Source organism: Onychostoma macrolepis, chromosome 07 (assembly GCF_012432095.1).
Source record: "Onychostoma macrolepis isolate SWU-2019 chromosome 07, ASM1243209v1, whole genome shotgun sequence".
Taxonomy (NCBI): Eukaryota; Metazoa; Chordata; class Actinopteri; order Cypriniformes; family Cyprinidae; genus Onychostoma; species Onychostoma macrolepis.
Window position 1 is genome coordinate 12,316,836 of NC_081161.1, and position 19,852 is coordinate 12,336,687.

General features: G+C 41.6%; 1 long non-coding RNA gene across 1 annotated transcript; it reads left to right on the forward strand.

The window, feature by feature from the left end:
• Positions 1-16,073: 16,073 nt before the first annotated feature.
• LOC131544646 (uncharacterized) lies at positions 16,074-18,754 on the forward strand. Its single transcript, XR_009272181.1, has 5 exons — positions 16,074-16,231; positions 16,935-16,983; positions 17,670-17,708; positions 18,501-18,586; positions 18,688-18,754. It is a non-coding gene; the product is annotated as an uncharacterized LOC131544646 (long non-coding RNA).
• The last annotated feature ends 1,098 nt before the right edge of the window (positions 18,755-19,852 follow it).

Consider the following 19,852-nt stretch of genomic DNA (forward strand, 5'->3'; position numbering starts at 1 on the left):
ACGATTTACACAAATATTAAGTAGCACAACTGTTTCTAGACTACGTTTACATGTGCACAAATAATGTGATTATTTCCAATAATCAGAGTAAGGACTTGATCACATTATGATGTTTACATGTCAAGAGCAAAGCTCTTCACTCCCGTTTATATGCAATTTCCATTATTCGTATTATTTGAGTTGTGGTTATTTTTTACCGCCATTATTCACATAACATAACCCCACTGCTCAGCACAAATAGGTGTGTTACTGAGTAGGTGTTACTGGCCGCTGTTTTAATTTGTCTAATGCAAAACACGTTTGTATGTTTGTATTCCATACATTTTCGCCACCATAGCAATGTGATGGCAATGCCACTTCAGCTGGGTTTGCCTACGCTGGATGAGGGTAAGGAGTCAAGTCAAGTCAAGTCACCTTTATTTATATAGCGCTTTTACAATGCAGATTGTGTCAAAGCACTTAACAGTATCAAATTGGAGGATAGAGTGTCAGTAATGTATAATGATAAGATTAAACACTCAATTTTCAGTTAAAGGCATTTCATTATTGAATTCAGAGATGTCATTGTCTAGCTCAGTTTAGTTTAAATAGTATCTGTGCAATCAAATCAGTGATAATCGCTAGAAATTAAGTGTCCCCAACTGAACAAGCCAGAGGCGACAGCGGCAAGGAACCAAAACTCCCTCCGAGACAGAATGGAGAAAAAAAAAACCTTGGGAGAAACCAGGCTCAGTCGGGGGGCCAGTTCTCCTCTGACCAGACGAAACCCGCAGTTCAAAAGTTTATATTTCTATTTTAATTTTGTTGCAATTTCTAACAATAGTAGTATTATGTAGTTAGGTATTTTATTATATTTTAGTTATTTTGTTATTTTTGGTTGATATATCTAGGGATATATCTCTGGGGGTCATCTGGGTGTCCTGGTCTCCGCTGACGATCAGGGCTGTAGACATCATCTCTTGGTGCTGATCCACCATCTGATCGGATACGGACTGAGAAACAGAATAGGAAAGAAACAAACAAATATTAGCGTAGATGCCATTCAACTGACGATGTAACGAGTACATCGTGTGTTATGGGGAGTGTTCCCGGTTCCGTTGATCTAATTAATGCAGCCTAACAACTTTAACGGATTTGAATAATAGAAGCGTATTAATGTGTTATGTGTAAGCCAGGCTAAAAGATGGGTCTTTAATCTAGATTTAAACTGACAGAGTGTGTCTGCCTCCCGAACAGTGTTAGGTAGACTGTTCCAGAGTTTGGGTGCTAAATAGGAATAGGATCTGCCGCCCGCAGTCGATTTTGATATGCTAGGTATTATCAAATGGCCAGAGTTTTGAGAACGCAGCGGACGTGGAGGACTATAATGCGATAAGAGCTCGCTCAAGTACTGAGGAGCTAAACCATTCAGGGCTTTATAAGTAATTAACAAGATTTTAAAATCTATCCGATGCTTGATAGGGAGCCAGTGCAGTGTTGACAGAACCGGGCTAATATGGTCATATTTCCTGGTTCTAGTAAGGACTCTAGCTGCTGCATTTTGGACTAACTGTAGTTTGTTGATCAAGCGTGCAGAACAACCACCTAATAAAGCATTACAATAGTCTAACCTTGAGGTCATAAACGCATGAATTAACATTTCTGCATTTGACGTTGAGAGCATTGGTCGCAATTTAGATATGCTTTTGAGATGAAAAATGCAGTTTTACAGATGCTAGAAACATGGCTTTCAAATGACAGATTGCTATCGAACAGCACACCTAGGTTCCTGACTGATGAAGAAGAATTGACAGAGCAGCCGTCAAGTGTTAGATAATGTTCTAGGTTATTACATGTGGGGTTTTAGGTCCGATAATTAACACCTCTGTTTTTCAGAATTTAGCAGTAAAAATTATTTGTCATCCAGTTTTTATATCGACTATGCATTCCGTTAGTTTCTCAATTTGGTGTGTTTCACCGGCCGCGAAGAAATATAGAGCTGAGTATCATCAGCATAACAGTGAAAGCTAACACCATGTCTCCTAATAATATCTCCCAAGGGTAACATATAAAGCGTGAAAAGTAACGGCCCTAGTACTGAGCCTTGAGGTACTCCATACTGCACTTGTGATCGATATGATACCTCTTCATTCACTGCTACGAACTGATGGCGGTCAGATAAGTACGATTTGAACCATGCTAAGGCACTTCCACTAATGCCAACAAAGTTTTCTAGTCTATTCAAAAGAATGTTGTGGTCGATAGTGTCGAACGCAGCGCTAAGATCCAGTAGAACTAATAAAGAGATACAACCACGATCAGATGATAGAAGCAGGTCATTTGTAACTCTAATGAGAGCAGTCTCAGTACTATGATACGATCTAAATCCTGACTGGAATTCCTCACAGATATCATTTTTCTCTAGGAAGGAATATAATTGTGAGGATACTACCTTTTCTAGTATCTTTGACAGAAAAGGGAGATTTGAGATCGGTCTGTAATTAACTAGATCTTTGGGGTCAAGTTGTGGTTTTTAATGAGAGGCTTAATAACAGCCAATTTGAAGGTTTTGGGGACATATCCTAATGACAATGATGAATTAATAATAGCCAAAAGAGGATCTATGACTTCTGGAAGCAGCTCTTTTAGTAGTTTAGATGGAATCGGGTCTAACATACATGTTGTTGGTTTAGATGATTTAACAAGTTTATACAATTCTTCCTCTCCACAGTAGAGAATGAATGAAATTGTTCCTCAGGGGATCTATAGTGCGCTATCTGATGCGATACTGTAGCTGACGGCTGCAAGGATACAATTTTATCTCTGATAGTATCGATCTTGGAAGTGAAGTAGTTCATAAAGTCATTACTGCTATGCTCTTGGGAAATGCCAACACCTGTTGATGCTTGATTTTTCGTTAATTTAGTTACTGTATTGAATAAATACCGAGGGTTATGTTTGTTTTCTTCTAGAAGAGACGAAAAGTAATCAGATCTAGCAGTTTTAATGCTTTTCTGTAGGATAGGGTACTTTCCGCCAAGCTAAACGAAATACCTCTAATTTAGTTTTCCTCCAGCTGCGCTCCATTTTCCGGGCTGCTCTCTTTAGGGCGCTGGTGTGCTCATTATACCACGGTGTTGGACTCTTATCCTTAATCTTCCTTAAGCGTAAAGGAGCAACCGCATCTAAAGTGCTAGAAAAGAGAGAGTCCATAGTTCCTGTTACATCATCAAGTTGTTCTGAGCTATTGGATATGCTGAGGAACTGAGATAAGTCAGGAAGATTATTTATAAAGCAGTCTTTTGTGGTAGAAGTGATGGTTCTACCATATTTGTAACAAGAAGTTGGCTTTACAGCTTTAGCTATATGGAATATACAGGAGACTAGATAATGATCTGAGATATCATCGCTCTGCTGTAAAATTTCAACGCCACTGACATCAATTCCATGTGACAGTATTAAATCTAGAGTATGATTTCGACAATGAGTAGGTCCTGACACGTGTTGTTTAACACCAATTGAGTTTAGAATGTCTATAAATGCTGATCCCAACAAATCTCTTTCATTATCAACATGGATATTAAAATCACCAACGATTAGGACTTTATCTGCAGTCAGTACTAACTCGATAGAAGATCAGAAAATTCTTTAATAAAGTCTGTATGGTGCCCTGGTGGCCTGTATACAGTAGCCAGTACAAACATCACAGGATTTATCATTAACACTTGTTTCTTTGGATAACGTTATATGAAGCACCATTACTTGAACGAATTATACTTGAAACCTGACCTCTGAGAGATACTGAAAATATTTCTATAAATTGTAGCAACACCTCCCCTTTACCTTTTGGACGCGGTTCATGTTTGTAACAGTAATCTTGGGGTGTAGACTCGTTTAAAGTAATGTAATCATCTTGTTTTAGCCAGGTTTCTGTCAGACAAAGCACATCTAGTTTATGGTCAGTGAACATATCATTTACAAAAAGTGCTTTTGAAGAAAGGGATCTAATATTCAATAAGCCAAGCTTTATCATGTGTTTATCTGTATTATATCGGTTTTTATTTGTTGAACATCAATTAAATTGTTACTATTACTTTGGTTTGGATGTTTTCTGTATTTTCTAGTTCGGGGAACAGACACAGTCTCTATAGCGTGATATCTAGATGAAAAAGATTCTATGTGCTGAGAGTTAACTGACTTTGGTGACGTGAGGCGGCTAGCAGACGATCGGTTTAGCCAGTCTGTCTGCTTCCTGACCTGGGCTCCAGTTAGTCAAGTACAAACTCTAAGACTATGTGCCATATTTCTAGAGAGAAGAGCGGCACCACCCCAGGAGGGATGAACACCATCTCTTTTCAACAGGTCAGGTCTGCCCCAAAAATTCTTCCAATTGTCTATAAAGCCTATGTTATTTTTATTTTGCGGGCACCACTTAGACATCCAGCCATTAAGTGACGACAGTCTGCTATGAATCTCATCACCACGGTAAGCAGGAGCGGACCAGAGCATATTACAGTGTCTGACATCGTACTTGCAAGTTCACACACCTCTTTAACATTATTTTTGGTGATCTCCGACTGGCGGTCGAACATCATTAGCGCCGACGTGGATAACAATCTTACTGAATTTACGATTAGCATTAGCCAGCACTTTTAAATTTGCCAAGATGTCAGGCGCTCTGGCTCCTGGTAAACAATGGACTATGGTGGCTGGTGTCTCTATTTTCACGTTCCGTACAATAGAATCGCCAATAACTAGAGCACTTTCATCAGGTTTCTCAGTGGGTGCTTCACTGAGTGGGGAGAACCTGTTTGATGTTCTGATCGAACGGAAGAGTGGTGTTTTGACCCGCGACTATGCCGCCTCACTGTCACCCAGTTGCCCTGCTGCACGGGCTCAACCGAAACCGAACAATGTACAGGACTCCCTGAGCTAGTCGCATCCAAAGCAGTATCTACAGCCCTCACATTCTTACTGTCCTCAACTAAAGTTTGGATGCGTGTCTCTAGTTATAAAACCTTCTCTGTCAGCCTAACTATTTCCCTGCATTTATCACATGTGAATCCCTCGCTGCTGACAGAGACAGATAAACTATACATGTGGCAGACAGTGCAAACAACAATAGCAGGAGAAGAAGCCATTACTCACCTTGATTGATGAATGATACCAACTTAACTTACCACTTACCACTGTTGTTTGATGAGCTCGTGAAAAACGGAGATAAAATAATAATAGGCGCGAATAGAAATGCAAATGGAACCGCAAGTGACAAGCTAACGGGCTAACAAGCTGCACTCGCGGTTTTTAAAGGAGAACGATCAAATTAGTTAGATTAGTTTGAAAGATAACACCAGAAATATGGTGAGAATTAAGTTATATTTTATCACTTTAGACAAAAGGGATTGAAAGTAAGGTAGAGATTCAATAAAAGCGAAGGTACACGGAGCTACAAACACAAACCTCACAGCAGCACAACAGACTGAAGCAATCAGGAGCAGAGACTGGTGTGCTGACAGAGTTAAGTGATTCGGCTACCCAGAAATGCAAAGCTTTCTTCCCCATTGTTTATAATTTGGGGTGCGTTTCCCAAAAGCAACTATGGTCACAAGTTCCATAGTTACCAATAGAGTTCAGTGGAACTAACGACCATAGTTAGCTATCGATGCTTTTGGGAAACGCACCCCTGCAGGTACGTCACGAGCACATGCACACATTGGTCAGAGAGGCAATAATGTGATTAGGTGCATGTAAATGCACTGATTGATAATAATCAGAAATGTTTCTTAAGCAGCCAAGACTGGAGTAAAGGCTACTGAAAAATTCAGCTTTGCCTCACAGGAATGAAATACATTTTAAAGTGTGTTAGAAAAAGGATATGAAAACTATTATTTATAAAAAAAATATATATATATATATATATATATATATATATATATATATATATATATGTGTGTGTATATATACAGTGAGGAAAATAAGTATTTGAACACCCTGCTATTTTGCAAGTTCTCCCACTTAGAAATCATGGAGGAGTCTGAAATTGTCATCGTAGGTGCATGTCCACTTCTGAGAGACATAATCTAAAAAAAAGTATTTGAACACCTGTCTATCAGCTAGAATTCTGACCCTCAAAGACCTGTTAGTCTGCCTTTAAAATGTCCACCTCCACTCCATTTATTATCCTAAATTAGATGCACCTGTTTGAGGTCGTTAGCTGCATAAAGACACCTGTCCACCCCATACAATCAGTAAGAATCCAACTACTAACATGGCCAAGACCAAAGAGCTGACCAAAGACACTAGAGACAAAATTGTACACCTCCACAAGGCTGGAAAGGGCTACGGGGAAATTGCCAAGCAGCTTGGTGAAAAAAGGTCCACTGTTGGAGCAATCATTAGAAAATGGAAGAAGCTAAACATGACTGTCAATCTCCCTCGGACTGGGGCTCCATGCAAGATCTCACCTCGTGGGGTCTCAATGATCCTAAGAAAGGTGAGAAATCAGCCCAGAACTACACGGGAGGAGCTGGTCAATGACCTGAGAAGAGCTGGGACCACCGTTTCCAAGGTTACTGTTGGTAATACACTAAGACGTCATGGTTTGAAATCATGCATGGCACGGAAGGTTCCCCTGCTCAAACCAGCACATGTCCAGGCCCGACTTAAGTTTGCCAATGACCATTTGGATGATCCAGAGGAGTCATGGGAGAAAGTCATGTGGTCAGATGAGACCAAAATATAACTTTTTGGTCATAATTCCACTAAACGTGTTTGGAGGAAGAAGAATGATGAGTACCATCCCAAGAACACCATCCCTACTGTGAAGCATGGGGGTGGTAGCATCATGCTTTGGGGGTGTTTTTCTGCACATGGGACAGGGCGACTGCACTGTATTAAGGAGAGGATGACCGGGGCCATGTATTGCGAGATTTTGGGGAACAACCTCCTTCCCTCAGTTAGAGCATTGAAGATGGGTCGAGGCTGGGTCTTCCAACATGACAATGACCCGAAGCACACAGCCAGTATAACCAAGTAGTGGCTCTGTAAGAAGCATATCAAGGTTCTGGCGTGGCCTAGCCAGTCTCCAGACCTAAACCCAATAGAGAATCTTTGGAGGGAGCTCAAACTCCATGTTTCTCAGCGACAGGCCAGAAACATGACTGATCTAGAGAAGATCTGTGTGGAGGAGTGGGCCAAAATCCCTCCTGCAGTGTGTGCAAACCTGGTGAAAACTACAGGAATCGTTTGACCTCTGTAATTGCAAACAAAGGCTACTGTACCAAATATTAACATTGATTTTCTCAGGTGTTCAAATACTTATTTGCAGCTGTATCATACAAATAAATAGTTTAAAAATCATACATTGTGATTTCTGTATTTTTTTTAGATTATGTCTCTCACAGTGGATATGCACCTACGATGACAATTTCAGACCCTCCATGATTTCTAAGTGGGAGAACTTGCAAAATAGCAGGGTGTTCAAATACTTATTTTCCTCACTGTATGTATGTGTGTGTGTATATATATATATATATATATATATATATATATATATATATATATATATATATATATATATATATATATATATTAGAGGTCAACTGCTAGGGATTTTACCGATAGCTAGGTTGGACCACACTGGCCGATACCGATTAATCAACCGATAGTTTTCAAAATGGATACTGAAAGAGAGCTAGTGCTTTACTATTTAAAAAAAAAAAAAGCAGCAACAGTACTGAACCATACTTTGTAAATGACTAAAAATATTAATATTGATCATTCAAGTTATTTCATAGTTTGCTAATGTTAAAAGAAGAAACTTTAAAATTAAAAAATGTAGCCTATTAGTAGCTAAAAGTGAATGTTGAAATGAACACACTCTAACAAGGAACAATACTTCTATAGTGTGGCGAGGGGGGCGTGGTTAGCAGAGTCTGCAGCGGGAGAGAGAGGCTGGAGAACGAGCGGTGAGTAAGTGGGTCAAGTACAAGATGACATTCACCTGCATCTCGTTTCAGTGATCGGCATGGAGAGATCAAAAGCCACAGAGGGACGGACAGTGGCAGAGAGAGACAGATTGAGGACTCGGGAGGCACACGATCGCTGCTGATCAGAGACTCACCAAAGTGCTGTGAACTTATGTTTATTTGAAAGTGCCTGAGTGCACAAGCTTTATTTGTGGAACACTGAATAAATTTCCCGAGCCTCAGTCACGCCGACTCCGACCTCTTCCTTCCTTTCCTCGAACTTTGTTACACTGGTGCCGAAACCCGCGAAGGAAGAAGCCCGGCCACCGGCATCATACAGTCCCCGCCAAGTTCGCGGTTTGCGGAAGTAATTCAATCGCTCGCGGGCCTCCACCAAGAACACCATCAGGCGCTGCTGGAGATGCGGGATGATCAGGAACGCCGTTTCCGCTCCCTGATACAGGCCCAGCAGGAGGACCGTGAGCTGTTCCGGAGCTAGATGGACCAGGAGGGACGGCCTGCTTATTTAGGGCCCCCCTAAATAAAATGGGGCCACAGGACGACTCAGAAGCTTTCCTCTATCTGTTCGAGAAGTCGGCCGAGGCATGTGGATGGCCACAAGACCACTGGCCGGTGGGTCTCATACCTCTGCTGTCGGGGGAGGCACAGGAGGCGGCCCAACAATTGCCCATCCAAAACCTCCTGGTCTTCACTGACCTAAAGCGAGCCATCTTCCAGCGGGTCGGCCTAAGCCCAGAACAACATCGCCAGTGGTTCCGGTCACTGGATCTGGGCGATAGTGGCCGGCCCTTCGTGCTCGCTCAACACCTCCGGGACGCCTGCCGCAGATGGCTGCTGGCTGGGGAGGTGACGTCGAGCAGATCCTCGACTTAGTGGTGCTGGAGCAGTTCATCGGCCGTCTCCCGAGGAAGACGGCAGAGTGGGTCCAGTGCCACCGCCCGACGTCGCTAGACCTGGCCTTCCAGTTGGCGGAGGACCAGATGGTGGCGTGCCCAGGAGTCGGCGAATCCCTGCCAGCTGTTTCTCTCTCTCTCTCTCTCTCTTCCCCTAATGTTTCCTCTTCCCCTCGTCCTGTCCCACTTCCCAGGTCCCGTCCGGGCATTCCTCCTAGGGTCCCACCCCGGGGAAGGGATGGGCCGTCTCCAGAGGCTGTCGCTGGCACAAGAGCGCCGCCCAGGGGGGCGGGGCTAGCCAGCCCGGGGACTACAGCAGTGCCTTTTTCTCCGCTCTCTCCACGTCAGTCACTTGACCCACTTCCTGCCACTAGGGCGGCGGGGAGGCCTGGGGCGGCCTGTTGGCGGTACGGGGACCCGGGGCATTTTCGGTGCCCAGTGATGGAGGTGGGGGCACTGATCTGCGTCCCGGACAGCCCACAGGCTGCCCCCGATCAAGCTGGCCTGTACCAAATACCTGTGAGTATTAAGGGGGGTACTTATCTCGCTTTGGTGGATTCCGGTTGTAACCAGACCTCGATCCACCAAAGCCTGATTCCGCTCGAGGCATTGGATAAAAGTCGCATGGTTCCGGTTCGGTGCGTGCACAGGGATGTGGTGAAATACCCTCTAATGTCCGCGCTCATTCAATTTCGGGGACAAAAGCATAGTGTGGAGGTGGCAGTTAACCCACACCTCCGACATCCGCTGATTTTGAGGACAAATTGGCCAGCTTTTAGTCAATTATTGGGGTGTTTGTGTGCGGATGTCTCTTGTGGAGAGAGAAAGCTGGAGAATGGAGTGGGTATGGCTGAACCGGGACCGCAGGATACTGAGCCAGGGGAACGGAGCGCGAATGAGAGGCTGATCCTCCCTGAACGCAATGATTTCCCCCTGGAACAGTCCCAAGATGAGTCCCTGAAATGGGCGTTTGAACGAGTCCAGACCATCGACGGTCAGTGTCTCCAACCTGCCCGCCCACTCTCCTATCCCTATTTTGTTGTTTTAAAGGATCGGTTGTACCGAGTGACACAAGACGCTCAGTCAAAGCAGGTTACAACCCAGTTGTTAGTGCCTAAAAGCCGCCGGGAATTGCTATTCCAGGCAGCTCACTGTAATCCGATGGCGGGACATTTAGGGCAAGCAGCGACACTAAATCGTCTCATGACCCGTTTTTTTTGGCCGGGCATTCATGAGAATGATGGTGGTGCGCGGCTTGTCGTGAATGTGAGTTGGTGAATCCACCGGCCTCCCCAAAAGCGCCGTTGCGCCCTCTTCCTCTAATGCAGGTCCCCTTCGAGAGAATTGGTATGGACCTCATCGGGCCATTGGAACGATCGGCACGCGGGCATCGCTTTGCATTAGTACTGGTGGACTATGCAACCCGATACCCTGAAGCAGTGGCGCTTCGCAACATTTCGGCGAAAAGTGTAGCGAACACACTGTTTTCGTTAATCTCCCAGGTGGGAATCCCGAAAGAGATTCTCACTGATCAAGGTACGGCGTTTATGTCACGTACGTTGCGCGAACTGTATGAATTGTTGGGCATTAAATTGATTCGCACTAGCGTCTACCACCCACAAACAGACGGACTGGTGGAACAATTTAATCGCACTTTAAAAACCATGATTCGCAAGTTTGTTCACGAGGACACCAAAAATTGGGACCGGTGGCTGGAACCCCTCTTGTTCGCTGTGCGGGAGGTCCCGCAAGCCTCCACGGGGTTTTCCCCCTTTGCGCTTCTTTATGGGCGTCAGACCCGCGGGGTGCTGGACGTCCTGAGAGAAACCTGGGAGGACGGGCCTTCTGATAGCCGAAATGAAATTCAATATGTGCTGGACCTGAGAACAAAACTCCACACTTTGGGGATGCTGTCAATGGAGAATTTGTTACAGGCCCAGGACTCGCAGAGCCGGCTGTACAACCAGGGGACCAGGCTACGTAAATTTGCACCGGGAGAAAAAGTACTTGTATTGCTTCCTACGTCTAGCTCTAAATTACTCGCCAAGTGGCAAGTAATTTGCCACTTGAGGTCACACGGCGAATTGGGGATCTTAATTATGAGGTAATTCGTACCGACAGGAACGGGGCACATCAGATTTACCACCTCAACCTCCTCAAAAAGTGGATTGAGGCGGAGTCAGTGATGCTAGCGATGGCAGTGAATGGAGAGGAGGATCTCGGGCCAGAGGTAAGCACCAAGCCACAATCTCTAGCTCTGGCCCCTGGGGGTGACCACCTCTCGCCCTTGCAGCTCGCTGATGTAGCCAAGCTACAGGCCGCGTTTGCGGATGTGTTCTCGGCCCTGCCGGGGCGAACCAACCTCATACAGCACCACATAGAGACCGAGCCGGGGGTGGTGGTTCACAGCCGGCCATATTGTTTACCTGAACACAAAAAAAAAGGTAGTTCAGGTAGAATTAGAGGCAATGCTAGAGATGGGAGTAATAGAGGAGTCCCACAGCGATTGGGCGAGCCCGATAGTTTTAGTACCTAAAACGGACGGCTCTGTACGATTCTGTGTGGATTATCGCAAGGTGAATGCTGTGTCGAAATTCGACGCATATCCAATGCCGCGGGTCAATGAACTGCTTGATCGGCTAGGTACAGCTCGATTTTATTCGACACTGGACTTAACTAAGGAATATTGGCAGATCCCCTTATCACCTTTATCGAAAGAAAAAACAGCCTTCACAACGCCGTTCGGATTACACCAATTCGTTACGCTTCAGTTCGGGTTATTCGGGGCGCCGGCCACGTTTCAGCGCCTCATGGATAAAATTCTGCGGCCGCATGCAGCATATGCCGCTGCATATCTGGATGACATAATCATCTATAGTAACGACTGGCAGTGGCATATGGGGCATTTGCGAGCCGTACTGAGAGCGCTGAGGGGGGCCGGACTGATGGCTAACCCGAAGAAGTGTGCGGTTGGGCGGATGGAGGTCAGGTATCTGGGCTTCCATTTGGGCCGGAGGGCTTCCCGGCCTGAGTCGGGCGGTGGGGGTATGTGGCGAGGGGGGCGTGGTTAGCAGAGTCTGCAGCGAGAGAGAGAGGCTGGAGAATGAGTGATGACATTTACCTGCATCTTGTTTCAGTGATTGGCGTGGAGAGATCAAAAGCCACAGAGGGACGGACAGTGGCAAAGAGAGACAGACTGAGGACTCGGGAGGCACACGATCGCTGCTGATCAGAGACTCACCAAAGTGCTGTGAACTTATGTTTATTTGAAAGTGCCTGAGTGCACGAGCTTTATTTGTGGAACACTGAATAAATTTCCCGAGCCTCAGTCACGCCGACTCCAACTTCTTCCTTCCTTTCCTTGAACTTTGTTACATACAGTTTTCATTAATACTATGAATGGACTCTTATTGTTAAGTGTTACCATTTAATTTAAACAGTCATGCTTAAAGATGGCCATCTTTAAATACCTAAACAAGGCCATAGCATTAAAATTACATGCATATGGAATATTGTATGTGTACTCACACATTTTATTTGCGTCTATTTTTTAACACTTGATAATTACCTAATCCAAAAAAAAAAAAAGTTAGTCACACACCGGGCAAAAGCGCAGCGCTACGTCTAGGAGAACTTGGAGATATCACACACACACACACACCAGACGCTTTGCGTTCAATTCAAGTGGCGGTCTAAAACAATTTATTTAATCACCAAACGGACATAAGTTTGCTTCGAGAATGAACAATGTGGCATAAATGAGTTTGAAGTTCGGTGTTTAAAAAAAAAAAACGGAGCAAGCGGAAAGAGAACGCGCGATCTGTATTACAGCTCTCTATATGAAGCATACAGGCTTTATTAGAGCCACAGAAATACAAACGTTTTGCTGAAAAATGCACAATACATAATTTATAGGCTAGGGTGAAGTCATTATGTACATTCACAATGATTTGGGACAAATATAATGTAATTTAATAGAAAACTATGTGAATGGCGCTCTGTTCCGCGGCAGGCTTTTCTGTCGGCTGTATTTAAATGCGCGTCTGGAGTTTCCCGCTCTGTGCAGCGCGCAGTGTCACGTGTCAAAATAAACAACACGAGCTGTCAGTGATTTCCGCCTCTAGAGGCCGCTCTCGTACTGTATAATGCCAGCGGACCCTTCTCAGCCACTCCAGCAACGGTTGCAAACCGGAAAACTATCGGCATGGATTTTTGCCGATAACCGATAGTTGTGGCAATCAACTATCGGTGCCGATTAATCGGCAAAACCAATGAATCGGTCGACCTCTAATATATATTTTACAATATTAATGTACTGTAAATTTGATCAAATTAATATAGCCTTGGTGAGCAGAAGAGATTTCTTTAGAAAAAAAAAAAAAGATTTACAGATTTTTGAATGGTTGTGTTCATACATTAGCAACATTAACATGATGATATCCTCCCTTTCAGCTGCCAGAGAAGGATATTGACAGTGCAGGCTCTGGACGGCGAAGAGGAGGAAGAACACCTTTAACATAATTTTCTCATACCTTTGCCATGTGTTATAATAAAAACCATAAACCTGACTACAATAATATGGTAAATTTTATTAAAAGATTCCAGTTTGCAAGGAATCTGGAGACTCTGACCTCTGCACTAAAGGAACTCTTTGCTGAGGAAGACCAAGTGCTGAGGAGGAGCCTTGTTCTACAGCAAAACACTGCATCAACCCTCCATGACAAGATGAAGAGTGAAGTGTCACCCTCCTGTCCTTCCCTCAGAAGAGCCTGCCTTCTGCTGCTGGGGTAAGACCGACACTCTTCCTCTTCTCTCACAGCCGTCCAGCACTCATGCCTCCTCAGCGCTGTCTGATAGAGTCTTCTCCACAGTTAGTAATCACAGATCACAGATTCTCCAGAGAAAGTCAACATGCTCATTTTTCTAAACAAAAACTGTTTATGTTTTTGGGGTGGGCCAAATTATACAGGAGTGATGCTAGAAATCTTTATATTGTTCATTTTACATATCTTTACTCTTTATGAATGTTATTTTCTTTATTTCTTTTATCTTCTGAGAAGCTCAAGAACTATGGTTCTTTGGTAATTGTAATATTGTTTAGGTTTATCTTCTGATAGTGAAGCAGTATTAAAGCACATCAGCGCCAGATATTTGTAGCAGGTACCACATACAGGACACTCAGGAAACAATGTAACTTATTTCTGCAAAGAAGTAATAATGAAGTGTCTACTGAATTGTTTCATATCTTTTTATCATGTCTTTATTTTTTTGCACCAAATTAAGGGAGTTGTATCAATAAGAGTACTGATAATTATTGATAATTTTCACTGATAACAGCATTATTTAACTATGCACATCCTTAATGAGACAAACTTTTTCAGTTGATTATATGGCATAGCAATCTATGAATTGATGTGGTCAGTTTTCTGTGCTCATGACTTGGTAACACTTTGCATGGTTAAAGACCAGGTGTAATGTTCAGAATGTTTTGGTTTAGTATTTGTAGAAAGTAGCACTGAATAAATGTTGATTCATGAATGAATGCATTGTGTTTTTGTCTATTTTCTAATAGAATTTAATGTTTTTGAATTGGTTTGCACTGTATGGATGTATGTAATGAATGTATTTACTATAAATCCCCTATAATGAAATTACTGTTAGATTTTATAAGGTTTCTTTTTTGCACCAAAGATGAGTTCATTAGTTTATGTATTTCAAGGTAATGGTCGGAACACATTCTCAGGACCCGGACTAAAGGTGAGGTGTAAATATTAAAAATAAACATTAACGTGGTATTTTAGTCCTTAGGGCATACTTGGTACGTTGCTGCGACCAATATGATCCGGTACTGTCACGTCCTCACAACGTGCCAGTTTGGTCGTTAGGACGTTCTCGGCACGTTCCAGCGACGTAACAAATAATGTCGCCACAACGAATATGGGAATCACAAAGTTACGTCGCTGGTACGTTATTTGGTACGTCGCTGCGACCAATATGGTACAGTAGAGTTACGTCCTCACGACGTGCCAGTTTGGTCGTTAGGACGTTCTCAGCACGTTCCAGCGACGTAACAAATAACGTCGCCACGACGAATATGGGAATCACAAAATTACGTCAGTGCGACGTATATGGTCCGGTCCAGTTACGTCCTCACGACGTAACTGTGTTAGCTGGGCGATTACACGAGAATACCATAAAAAAAAAAAAACATTAATTTTTTTTACACATTACATTTAAAACATTTTAACAACAAGCTAAAATAAAACTTTTGAAAAATAATAAATATCAAAATATTTAAATATATAAATATTTTTTACAGCGTATCTGGGCGGAAACGACATTTTTACCTCAGACCTCGCATGCTTTTCTCCATCCCAGGTAGCCAGCGGAATCAAGCCGAATGCGGCTGAGTGTCGGCACACTCGGCTGTGTGCTGGCAGCGGCTTGCCAGAAGTGAGCCAGGTCCGGCCCAGTAATGGTTGCCAGATTTGGCTAGGTTTTGGATCTGTGGATCTGGCCCGATTCTGGTTGAAAAACGGCGCATTGAGCCACATTCAGCCTGACTGTGGACCACAAGTGTCAGTCCTAAACTGTCAAAAATTCAGGTTTTACTCCTTGTGTGAATATTTGGTCCTCACAATGGAGGTTAAACCTGTACACAAACAAACAATCAATTAGGCTGAATAATAAAATTACAAAAATATATATTTTTTAGAGTTGTCTTTAGAGTTGTCAAACCTTTTGCCTGTCAAAGTTATTTATTCAGTTTTATTATTATTTTAATTAATATTTCTATTAATTTTTAGGCTGACCTCAAATGGACTTTGCTTGTAATTGAAAAATGTTCCCTTAATCTAAATTGACACTTTCTGACTGTGTGTGATTGCAAAAACTGATACCTCAGTAAGTGGTAAACTTTTACAAAATATGATTTCAGATGTTATAATAGTGATTTTATTATGTCCAAATAAAAGTACCACAGCAAAACTTAGGCTAGTGGGTAGAATGAGCCAATAAGTGATTCTCTGCTGCCATCTTCTGAAATCAGTGAGTAAAACTTTATTATTAATAACTGTAACGCTTATATACACACACAGACAAATATATGTTTGTGTGTGTGTGTAATTTATTTTATTTAAGTTTTATTTATTTTGCCAGGGAAAATATAACATGAGGTAATGACTTAAATGTACATCTCACATGATTAAAAAAAAAAAAATCAATAAAATAGATATAAATGTAACTTTGACTATTTGACACCTCACGTGCAAAGCCCGCGAAAGAACCAGAGGTTATATAAGCTGCGGTCGTCACATCACGCGCACAGCCGGACTCTGAGTGGACATCGCCTGACCGGAGAGCTTTCACGAGGTAAAGTATTTTTTGTGTACATAAGTATAAAATCGACGGATCTGTCATTTAAATGTACCATAAGCCTAATGTTCACATAAACGAGTCTTTCCGTTTTTATTTTTTACGGCCCGCTCTTCAGCACCGTTAATGCCGTTATATCTGTGTGACGTCATTTGCGCAGATCTGCTAAAATTGAGAAAACCTCCTTTCGTTTCACATTCATGTCGGTCAAGGTAACGTTAGTTTAAAAAATATATAGCCTATATATTCATTTTACAATTATTATTAATAATATTTTCACATTTAAGCAGTGTTGTCTCACAGATTTGTCTGAGTGAGAGCGCGCGACACTGACGCACACTGAACGCGCTCTCTCTCTCTCTCTCTCTCAGCGTGTGTGATAGAGCGAGAGACAGAAGACTCACACAAGCCAATGTAGCCTATTCTTATGAGATAACAATAAAAATAATAATAATTCTGCTTTTTAATAACAAATAATTACAATAAAAGTAAAACATGTATGCATGTGTATACACCAGGGAAGAAATAAAAAGGCATATTCAAATATTTATTCTTTTTTCTTTCTTTTTTCCGATTGTTGTAAGTGATCAGTCTAGCAGTCATCCTGCATCTTGGATTTGTTCAGTTTGTACAGACATATGCATTATCTGATATTGAGTGATGCTTTTTCTTTTTCTCCCTTTTGTTTCTGTGTCAGTAGCTGCTGCACCCCAAAGGCTCCACAGCACTTGTCACAAGTCTTTGGCTTTGTAAGTATATATTTTTTAAGCTGACTGTCAAACATTTTCTCAAATTTTTTTTTTATTATTTAGGTTAATTAAATATGTGTGACCCTGGACTACAAAACCAGTCATAAGGGTCAATTTTTTCTAAATTGAGATTAATACATCATCTGAAAGCTGAATAAATAATCTTTCCATTGATGCATGGTTTGTTAGGATCGGACAATATTTGGCCGAGATACAAATTTGAAAATCTGGAATCTGAGGGTGCAAAAAAAAAAATCAAAATATTGAGAAAATCACTACCTAAATGAAGCTCTTAGCAATGCATGTTACTAATCAAAAATTAAGTTTTAATATATTTATGGTAGGAAATTATTTTTAACAAAATATCTTCATGGAACATGATCTTTACTTAATATCCTAATGATTTTTGGCATAGAAAAATAGATAATTTTGACCCATACAATGTATTTTTGGCTGTTGCTACAAATATACCCCAGCGACTTAAGACTGGTTTTGTGCATATGTCATGCAGCAGTTATTTATTCAACAGTCTAGCATAATCTGATCTGTTTTAAAAGTTATGTATCTTGTAGTTTGTTAGTGAATTTAAATGATTTAATTACACTACATATTATGTGAATAGTGTAATAATGTTCCTGCTACACTTCTAATATTTTTGTGATTGCTTTTTTATATTTTTTTGTCAGATTTGTCAAGATCATCTGAAAAGAGTTCACCTATGCCATGTAAGTAATTGAATGTTATCTTGGAAAGACCAGGGTGCTCAGGGAGTTCAACGAGATGTCTGAGGGTGCTCTTTGGGGTCGGGAATTCAAGTAAATGTTTAAAAAAAAAAAAAAAAAAAAAAAAAAAAGGGAAATCCAAGGCACTTTTCTTCAAAATTATTTAAAAAGCCTTTATTTTGGCTATTTCATAATAGAAAATATAAAAGACATGGGAAGAAGACATGGTTGCTTCTTCCCATGTCCTTTATATTTTCTATTATGAAAATAACCAGTAAACAAAGGCTTTTAAATAATTTTGAAGAAGAGTGCCTTGGATTTCCCTTTTTTTACATTTAATTGAATGTTATATTTTGCTATAGAGTAGATGTGTAAATATATGGTTTCTTTTAGGATATTGTAATCAGATGGGCTAGGACATAATATCTTAAGATTAATTTTGTTGTACTGTTTGAGTCAGGGTGTTGTAAGTGGTCAAGTAGTAGTGACCATGCAGGGTGCCCAAATTTGTATAGACTTTTCTTTTTTTGTCATTTTTAAACTGTAAAACTGTATTAGTTTGAAATTAAATCTACAACATAATGTCTGCAAAAAGTGAAAAAGTAATCTGAATTTCTGAAATGACTTTTTGACCACATAACATACAGTATATATATTTTTTCTTGATCTTCTTCCTACCTGGTCTCTATGCTAAGCTTCATGTTTAAATAGGCAAACTTGTGCCACATATACCAGACTGACACTGACACACACACACATATTATTTATTTATTTATTTTTCTGCAAATACTGCAGTGAGCTGGATGGAAAAACTGAGAAGATTATAAACAGATGGCATGGAAGAAGAGAGCAGGTCCTACAACAAAGAAATTCTTCTTAAGGTATGCTCCAAATTTACCATTTACCATTGAGATCTGACTAACTATGTGTCAATATGTGTCCCATCTTTATCTCTCTTTCCTTTTTTCTGTCCCTCTTTTAGGATAAACATGAGGTCCTGGGAGATCTTAGAGGTTCTAATGTGTTTTTTATGCATTTGTTGATGTCAATTTTTCTATAATAAATTCTCATATTTTTTACATTTATGGTGTCATTCTTATTGGGGGGTATTGAGGGGGGACTGCACGTGTGTGTGTAATATTTGTAGAAACAACTGATAAAAAAAAACTGGAGGAAATCTTTAATACATTTTTTGTATTTTTTAGAGAACCAATGAATTACATGAACAGTTCTTATCCATGTAGGCTATATATCAAACAAGCCAATATTGTTTTGGTAAATTTTGTTGTTATTAATTAAATAAATATTGGTTTGTATTTCATATACATTATCATTTGGAATCCAGACTCGGGCCAGTACCGGCTAATTGTATAATCTACTGTATGCTGGCGTGATTGCGGCCCGATGCCGGCAGTGTCGGCTCAGTTTCGGCAACCGGACTCGGGCCAGCGGATTCATTCACTCCCGTAATTCACAAGAGTCTGGCAACCGCATCCTGGCCGAGTTATTTCTTCCGGTTTGCCGGATTTGGGCCGTTATCGGGCCGGATCATTTTGGCTACCTGGGATGTCAGCTGCTGCGAGCTCGAAATGACCACACGAAGAACCAGCAAGGTGTGGGATTATTTGAATCAGAAGGAAACGGAAAAGTTTTGTATAAACTGTAATGTCAAATTGGCTTACAATAACTCTACTGGAGCGATGCGTAATCATATTCAATACAGGCACGTATGCGTTAGCCTGAAGACTAGCCAAAGCCAGCAAATGTCAATCATGTCATACACTACAACCCGCCGCTGCGGTCCGCTATCCCATCCGCGCCGTCTATTCCTCTAGTCTAGAGACCCACTTGCGGGATTTCCAGGCTTTTTTCGAAACTGTCTGCTTGCATGTAGTTATCTCTCTGCGTGCCTGTAACTTAAGTTCCTGCAGAGCGCGTTTTGTTTTTCAAGTGCAGAATCGCCTCTAGTCCCGTCTTTCGCCAGACCACGTTAACATGTTAAATTCACTGAACAAATGCGCATGGTCTAAGTAAAACCAGCATTGTTTTGTTTTTAGACAATATAGCCAACATGAAGTACAATTTTAAAAGTTGTTTTAATGCTATTCTTTGATAAACTTTCCTATTGTTTTTGACTTGTGTTTTAA